Genomic DNA, 9,651 nt, shown 5'->3' on the forward strand with positions numbered 1-9,651 from the left:
TTCGCAATGTAAAATTGTGGATTTTTTGCCGCTGGACCTAACACTTTGCTTAAGACTACCTTTGTTCAAAAGTGAACTTTTTAGACTTCAATTTACTGCCGGCTTGCAAATATGCAATCCCCTCCAATGAAAACCATTTTTATCTAAACTTTATGTGTAATAAAATTCTTTGGCGAATACTCCTATCATCTCCTATTTCTCTATCTTTCATTTTATTTAGTGTTTAACATAGGTCATTAGGATTTCATTTTTAAGAGCAATAGCCTTCCATCATCTTTTCCTGGTGCCTTTACTAGTTTCACCAATAATCAATTTAAAATATCTGAAAACTAATTTTCAAGTCGAAGGAGTAAAAATGCACGTCCGTCATTCAAGGCGTCAGCAGACAAATATTTTATTATGATTAATTGAAGATTCATATTTTGAACCCAACAAGATCTCCTGAGAGTTCCCAAATAAGTACTGAGTTCAAGTGCTCTTGCAAGACATTCAAATCAGTTAATAACTAAATTATTCGTGCTGGAAGATGTCAGCTTTTTCGTTACCTGACCCTCATAGACCAATGTATAGGTATGTAAAACAGTATCTAAGTAGCGAACTTGGCAAAATTTGGGGACAATTAAATTAAATACTTAAAGAAATCGGGAGATGTGGTCAAATTTTTATAAAAGTTAATCCATCAAATTCAACTTTTTCTTATACATAGTTAGCTGCAAAAGTATTTGGCAATGTCAATTTGAAACCAACCCTCTCAAAAGTCAACAAATTAATAATGACTCTGCCTTGTATCAAAGTAATCGAAGTTTCTTAGTTTGTTGCTTTTTTCGAATGGTACCACACCGTTGCCGTGGCAGAGAACTGGAAGGTTTGGAGGGAAACCCTTTCCCAGTCCATATTTCTAGAAGTTTATAAAAGCCGTTGAGTAATACCTTGGCCAGAACATCTGTTAGCCATGAGCTCTGCCTTATTTAAATGACCATGATCAGTCCCTTCAGAATCAGTCCTTTTGACAGTCTCACTGAAGCCTGAAAGAACTATTGATCCCTCTGCAATGAAGTCCACAATCTTGCTATCCTTCTTTTTGGTCTTCTGCTCGGTCATTGTGAGCACGACCGCCAGTAAGCGTAAGTTGGAGCTTATCTTTGTTCAAGAGACTTAGATTTTTTGCATTTACCGTATATGATTGTCGACCCAAGCTAGTTTGGTTTTTGATTGCTTAATCCTTGTTTAATTTTTCTCTTCCAATATTCAGCTTGTCATCGCTTTGGCGAGGCTTGTCCCAGGCCCCACAACAGATTAATTGCATATCGCAAGCAACCCAATAACTATATGTTCACCATGATGTTTTGCGAAATATTTTGCCGCAAAAATAAGGCTCAGTACATGATCTTTGGGTCGAACACTTGTGGGTGCTTTGAAAGTTGCAAGAACCCAACAAGGGTACGTTCTCGACGTGTGATCGTCATGTTCCCTCTGCAAGCCGACCCGGACAAGGTTTGTCATTAAGATTCAATACACCCAACCATCCAACTAACCAACCAACCAATTATCCAAGGACGTGGAACTCTCTGGACTTTGGGACTTACACTATTACAGTACTTGAATAAATGAACTTGTCATGGCACGTCTGATATTGTTGCGTTCAATTTGAGAATAAACACCTTCAGCCCAACAATGGGTACAAAAATGTACCGGGCCCTTGTTATTGAATGCAGTGCAGTACATCGATTCATATTAGGCCAATTGTAAAATACATCAGCCAGTATAGTAGACCTATACTTCAAGTATGGTGTTGATGTACTTGTTTTGATTGGCTACTTAACAAGTGGTTTCCCCAGAATGCTTCTTAATTCAAAAACTGATCACAATGATAAACAAACTACCGGATATTCCAATAAACCTAGAAATGTTTGCCAAAACCGCTCGCCAACCCCTTCAATTGGAAGAGGAGCTAGCTGATTCGATATTTGCAAGTGCTGGTGTTCGTGTTGCCACGATAAAAGTTAGTAGGCGTACCAGGGCCCCATCCACTCTTGCCGGGCGATACATTGAAGATCGCTCCAATACGAAAGGAAATTCGCTATCTGCGCAACACAAGTTAAGTCATTTATTCAAAATTGAGAAAGCCAATTTAGTCAATACATTACAAAATGTTCTTGGATAATGCTTATGTATGTTATGCTCTTCCCATCTGGTCAAAATGGAAATCTTTATTGGTGTTCTTATCTCCCACGAATTTCGAACCAAGGTGAGACTTCCTCTGATGCTCTTGGTTGCTGTGCACATGTGGTGTTCATGGCGTTTGTGTGTGGGTGAATGAATGGGAATTGCCATTTATTCACTCAGTTTATTGCTCATTTATGATTATGCTTAGCTTTGGCAGTTTCTCTCTTTTCTTTATGGTTTGTTTTTTTACGGGCTTTTCCAACCGCTGGAGGGAATGTCATCCCCAGTAATAATAAAAATGGACTTCATTGTTAGAACTAGCCTGGATTCTCGAGGGCTTGAAGGTGGTCTCAAAACGCACATTATACCTCTATGGTCACTGGAATTGACCCTAAATCCGGGGTTGGGACAATGCTCATGGATGCTTTTGTAGACGTACAGTATCAGATACCTTTCGCACCTTCTCTGAACACTGTGCAGTCCCAACTTTTTTAGTCTCTCCTAATACGAGAGCTCCCTCGAACTGTGATGTTCCTAGTGAAACATCTTTGAAATTATTCGACCTTTTGCAAACCTGCGAAAAGGCGCGTGACTCAAACGTCTGACTCCGAACAATCATGGTGAACAGATGTGCGGCCCCAGGTTGGATGGTCCGGTCCGGATACCATCCAAAAGTTGGAGAAGAACCTCCAGATCCACGGATCTCTATCCATAAAATCCCCGCCGGCCGATCCGTCCATGAATGTGAAATGGATTAATGCCATCCCCAGAACGAATTAGAATCCATCATCCAATGTCCATTTGTGTTCTTTGCATTTCCTTGACTGTGACTTTTCGGCTTCCTCGCATGATACGAATAAGGCTCATAAGCGAACGAGGATGAAGTCTGCTCCTCCTGACCAAGATGAGCTAATGGTGAAAACCCGTCGTTTGAAAGCAGACGCTTTTCTTACTCAATGGCCCGGCCCTGGTCTACCAAGTTATCTTTCTTCAGCACCAAAGTCATCCCGCGATCAAGTCATGCTACTTCAGGAGCTAGACAATTACTTCAGGCTCAAAAAGAAGAAGCTGAATGTGAGGCTTTCCTTGAGCGTGAAAGTGTCGACAGTTTGGAGGATATTAGTCAAAGACTTCCCACCCTCACTCTACCAGAAGGAATAACAGTTATCAAAAAGCCAAACTGCACTCTTTTTCTGTACATCAAGGAGGAAGGAACTGGACAAATCAACATTCTATTTCACTTAACAATCTTGCCAGACCGTTCGTTTAAGATGCAAGTCCAGAATGTAAACTTCCCCAAGTCTTCTATTGTGAGTGTGACTACACGAGATCGCCTCAAATACTTGTGGGAGATCCCCAACATTTTAGCTGTACTTAAGAACTCTGGAGAAAACTTCATTGAAGAGGAAAATAACCTTGACCGAATAGTTCGTGACTTCCAGAACAGATTGTCGTACCTCACTATTGAAAGCCCAGACAATCAAAAGAAAATCGGATTCCTTCTTGAGCAGCTCTCCCTGGCCATTATGCCCAAAGGAATACGCAAGTATTCACCAGGTAATTAACCTATGTACTTACACAAACGTGAATATTTACAATTATTATACTAATGCTCCGGGAAAGTTTTGGTCTTAATAAATGTTTCCTGCAATTTATTTAAAAAAAATGATTATTTAGGAGAAAGCTGAAAGCTGTATTCATTATAAGATTTCATATTTTCCGTAGATATGTTGGCTTGTGCATCGCTGTGGAAAATTACCTCTCCTGCGCTTTACAAGCAAATTTTAGCCGAGGGGCACCTGACATTACTACCCAGTATCTTGTGGTTACAAAAGCTGACATCTTCGCTGTCTTTGTCATTCGGTTTGACAGACGGTGTCAAAGAGTACCTGCTTTTACATATCCAAAGCTTATCCAATCACGAGAAGAAAACCTTGTTGGCATTTGACGAAATTTATGTCAACCAGAAAGTAGAATTCTCTGGAGGGCAAATATTTGGTCTCCAATCCAATAATGACCAAGTATTTACTTCCAAACCGTGCAAAACAGTTCTGTGTTTCCACCTATCTTCGTTATTTGGACAATATCAAGACATGGTCGCACAATATCCCGTAATCAGCCTCAACTCGAAGATGATTCATGATTGTTTTGAAAATGTTATGAATGCTCTTCATGAAGTTGGTTTCGAAGTTCTTGTCGTATCATCTGACAATGCAACTCCAAATCGAAAATTCTTTACTGAACTGTGCGGTGGCGCTCTGAAGGTGAGTGTTCCACACCCTCATTTACGCCATCAGAGCCTTTTCATTCTATTTGACCCAGTGCACGAGTTCAAAAATGTGTACAACAATTTCCAGTCCCTGGAACGATTTGTCTGTCCAGAGTTCGATGACTTGTCCAAAACCATTCTTCCTACGTTCAAACATTGAAGAGAGGTGTTTGATTTAGAGCAAGGAAAGCCCGTGAAAATGGCTTACAACTTATCAAAGAAGGCCATGAATCCAAGGTCTATTGAGAGGACAAGCGTGATGCTCGCGCAAAGTGTGTTTGACGACTCGACCTTGAACGCCATGGAATTCTACATTCAGAACATGAACAAGCCATGGAAAGACACCTTGAGCTTTCTGAAAGTAATAACTATGTAGATGGTGGAAAATTGTGAACACCAAGTGTGCCATCCTCCCCATTAAAACTAGTGATCCGTTTCGGACTCCAATTTATTCAGTTGAGGATCAGAACTTTAAATTTCTTTCGAAATTTTGCCAATGGATTTCTGATTGGGACTCTAAGAAAACTAGAGGCAGGAGAAAAGAGCGACCAGGTCTCACGCCTCTGACCATGCTTGCCTTGTCTTTTTGTCTACGAAATCGTTGCAAGAATATGTGCATGACATGCTCAATAGGCATTGGCATTGGCATTCAATATATTATATTTGGTAAATGCCAATCCGACAATCTCACGATTTGGGTGGTATCGACAACTTTCTGGAGGGAATTATTTTATTTTTTGCCGTCAGATCCTGGAATCGGATAAATTTATTAAAGTTCAATCCCTAGTGAAATTCAGCAAGATGAATTTGGTGACATTAAAAAAGTATTCGGTCCTATATCAGCGTCCGAAAACAAGACCATCCAAAGCGCCGCCATTGTGCTAGAATCCATGCTGGAGTTTCGCCCAATCAGTCATTTGGAGTGCATTGAATATGACAACATTGTTTTCTACGTTGCGGGATATCTTGTCCGATCGTTCAGTCGTAGAACTACATGTGCCCAATGCTCAAACCTAATTTCTCAAGGAAAGACCCCGTTAATTCCCAAATTTAATGAGGGGGAAACATCATCAGCCAACGCTACTCGTGATAACTTGATGGAACAAATCAATTGGGGTGGATTGTCAAAACCCACGGACTTGGTTTACTTGACATGTATTCATACTTGGGGAATGTTTTCTGAAATTATGTCCAGAACTGACAGCAAGGCGTTCATGTTAGAAGTGCCTCGCCCCAAGGAAGTGTTCGCCAAATGCTTTTGCCTCATCCTTAAGAACTACCCCGAAACAGCTCCCATTTTGGATGCTTGTTGCAGCATTTGGCACCCCTTTAGTGTACTTTGCGAAGAAATTGCAAAATGAATGTTTTTTTGATTTTTTTGGCAAAAACTTTGCTGCTGAACAGAACTTGGCAATGCACGCCAACAAGAACAATAAACTAAGGTCTACAAGCTCCAAATCCAGCCCAGGGTCAATAAAAATACACAAACTCCAATCTCAGTTCTAATATGCATTGATATATTGGTTGAATATTTGTGGACATTGGTTTATGGACTCTTTATTATTTCATGTTTTGGTCAGATTATATGGTGCGAACTGAAGTGGTGTCTTCGTTTATCATATTATTCCTTTGGATATGAGTAAACTTAGTTACATCCAAATGTTTTTGACACTGCAGATCAAAATGAAGCAAGTGGCACAAAATGTGCGGCCATTCAACTCAAATATCTAGCAATGATCATGCAAAGTTAAAAGAAATGATTTTGGTGGCGGATATAAATGAGAGGATTAGTTGCGAGTCTAGTTCTGTTCCAAACAAACTGCCCTTTCGTTGTCTAGCGCTCACGCTCACTCCCTCTCCATGGTACAGTCCTCCTTGCCGTAAGCTAGAACAGGGACTCTAAAGAGAGGAAACGACACGGATTTCCCCTCACCGCCAACTTAGGCCATTCGTTGAATCAAGACATTAACTCCAGTATGAATAAAACAAGATTATCCGTACTGCATAGTACATTAAGGTGTTTTTAATTGAATAATGATCTCCTTGATATACAACTCCATCCATATACTAAATATTTCTAAATTAATCTTGAAAGTCGGAAGAATAATGACCATCAAATTAATCAAAAACAATCAAATTGTTTTTCGATTGAAATTGGTGAAATATTGCGTAAAATTGGCTCAAAACCACACATAGATAGTAAATTATCAAGAGTCATTTTATTAATTGATGGGTAATGCTTTAGTGTCCTTGACTAGAACTGAGATTTGTTGAGGAAAAAAAAGAGGAAACCGAGAAAAATCTATGTGACGATTGGCGGAAATAACAGAGCACACAACAAAAAACGATGAAATGAAGACACACTTGAAAAATATTGATATTTTGGATAGTTTTAAGTGTTGAGGGTTTGGGGACAAGGTAAATAAATATTTCTTTTAAATTCAAAGCCACGATTACCCACACTTAGTGTTTGCAACTGGAAGTGAAACTGAGAACGGGATGTTTTTTCCCAAAAAAACTTGGAACTGATGCCTTTTTTTTGTTCCAAAAGCGGGGCTAGGCTCTTTTCAAACTAGCCTGTTTAAAACCTGGATTGATCAGGCTTTGACGATTTCTATCGTGTACTTTTCATTAGAAACACTAAAATTCCACGGAAAAACTGGAATGCTCCATCTTTTTGAAGCATTTCATTGAACGGAATCATCGATGGAATTCTCATTACCAAAACTAATCAGAAAAAAGCATCACGGGGTAGTTTGTTTGTCCCTTTCCTTACTTAAGTCGCTTTGTAGACATGTCGCAAGGCTTGAAACTCTGTCTGTGACACTTTTATTTATTCTTTATATTGGAAGAGTAGTAGTGGATAGGTAGAAGGGTAAAGAAAGAAGTGTCTAGAACAGCAGGGAGTTACTAGAGGGAGCCAGAGTAGAGAGATATCAACTATTGCAATGGATGGCTAGATCATGACTTATCATCTCCCCCAAGATGGCGGCATAGAATAAATAATTTTAAAAGTAATAGTCATGATGCTCTAAAGCGGACGGTTTTTTCGGTCGGGATCTGGTAGCACGCCGAAGAATGGGCGCTGGAGCGTCAGGGTCGCCATTTATCGGTGTGTCCTCCCAGGCGTCTGGTTGATGGGATGATTTGGTGGGATGGGGACGAAGATGACATCGGTTCCGAATAAATGTACGGCCATCCATCAAGATTTCTTAGGATAGTCCATTGGGTCGAGTTCTGAGGATCAAGGCCGAACGATACCATTTCTTGGTCCGAGGGTTCTGGACGAGAACCCTACTTTGAGGCGTCAACCTGGGTCGATCGATCTTGGGTGAGCGCTGTGGCATCAAAGTGAGCCTTGACCTTATCCGCCTCTCCCCTCCGCTTTTCCAGGGCCGCTAGCCAATCCTGCTCCGAGAGCCGCTCGTAGAGTTGGCCATGGCCGCGTGGAACGGGTGCGGAGTCGACGGTTGAAAAGCCACTGAGCCGGGCTGAGGCCGTCGGCACGGGGAACATTCCGCCAATCCAGGAGGGATCCACGAAAGGAGCGCCAATCATGGCCATGCTTCTGAAGGAGAATTTTCATGGATTTGACGGTGGATTCGGCGTGTCCATTGGAGACCGGATGATAGGCGGATGCTAGCTCGTGAGTAATGTGATGATGATGGCAAAATTCCGCGAATTGAGAGCGAAATTGAGGACCACCATCAGATCGTATCGTTGCGGGATCCCATAATCCACAGACTAAATCTAGTAGGATATCGATGACCGCCTGGGTGTCCATCCGTGATAAACGGGCCACGCACGGCCAGCCCGAAAATCGGTCCGCCATGATCAGGTAATGAGCCCGAGCGCTCTCGAAAATTGTCCTCAGAAATGGCCTCAAAGGGTCGAGAGGCCGTGGATTGGAGCAAGTTGAGCATGAACTCACGACCTGATCAATGTCATTATTCATGCCCGGCCAAAAATAGGGATGGTGAGCCAGGCAACGAGTGCGCGAATGCCTTGATGGAGGCATGCAGACCACGTAAAATGGATGGACGAGAAGCTGGCGGCGGGACAATGCGGTTCCTTGGAGGATAAGCAGACCCGTGGTTTCGTCAAAAGACAAATCATCCCACTGCTTTGAATATATAATTTGGACGCGGCGAGATTGGCGGCAAGGATTTGGGAGATTGACCAGATAGAAGAGTAGAGACCACCGCTTGATAATTGTATATCCTCTTTTTGCACTTTTTGAAATCGAGTCAATGCTCAATCGGGATGGGCGTTAGCTTGGACAGTGGTGAGGTTTAATGGTCACCCAATTGACGTCGTCTTCAGGAGATTCGGGTCATCAAAGAGCGGATATTGGGATAGCGAATCGGCAATGTGATGGCTCTGGCCTGGCGTCCACTGGATATCGAAGGTGTATCCTGACAGTTTTGATAAGTATCCGTTGAAGACGAGGATTATCCATGGAGGCCAGGTTGGAACCCTTGAAAATTCTCGAGAAGAGGCCTATGATCTGTTATCACCGTAAAGTGCATACCCAGGAGATAGAAATGCGGCACTTTTGCACGGCCACTGAACAGCCAGTGCTTCAATCTCACAAACGGCATACCGAGTTTCAGCACGATCAGGTAGCGTGATCCACATTGAATTAATTTGGATTGGCCGTTGGCATGCGTTTGTAGAAGAGCGTATCCCAGCCCTTCAAGCGAGAAGCGTCAGTGAGAAGGAAGGTGGGCAATGAAGGATCGAAATGACCCAGGACTGGACCACCTTTGGGATTGGCGAGTATTTGATTTTACCGCATCAAACGAAACTTGATGATCCGGTAACCATTGAAATATCATTTCCTTCTTCAGCAGGCTCCTGAAGAGGTTGAGATGCATGGGCCAGATCGGGTACAAACTGACCCAACTGATGGTCAAGCCCAAGGATGATCGCCAATTTCTGTGAGGTTTGGTGGGAGCGCGGGAATTTAGAAATAGTTGCTTGCCACCTTGGCTGGGTCCGGACGCACACCGTCATGACGCAATGACATATCCAGCGAACTTCACGGGTGAACCAATCTGAGCCTTGGTCCTGGAAAGAGTGATTGTTGTTTTCCTCGCATCTCTTCAACACAGCCTCAGTTTTCTGCGCTAAATCCTTGTAAGAATTGGCACAGATGAGATATCATCCACGATCTTACGGACTCCAGCCGACCAGCAGGATCTCCTCTTGGTGGT

At 42.3% G+C, this 9,651-nt stretch overlaps 1 long non-coding RNA gene across 1 annotated transcript; it reads left to right on the plus strand.

The window, feature by feature from the left end:
• Positions 1-966: 966 nt before the first annotated feature.
• On the plus strand, positions 967-1,710 carry LOC131891547 (uncharacterized). Its single transcript, XR_009374417.1, has 2 exons — positions 967-1,124; positions 1,253-1,710. It is a non-coding gene; the product is annotated as an uncharacterized LOC131891547 (long non-coding RNA).
• Positions 1,711-9,651: the final 7,941 nt, after the last annotated feature.

Source organism: Tigriopus californicus, chromosome 12 (genome assembly GCF_007210705.1).
Source record: "Tigriopus californicus strain San Diego chromosome 12, Tcal_SD_v2.1, whole genome shotgun sequence".
Classification (NCBI taxonomy): Eukaryota; Metazoa; Arthropoda; class Copepoda; order Harpacticoida; family Harpacticidae; genus Tigriopus; species Tigriopus californicus.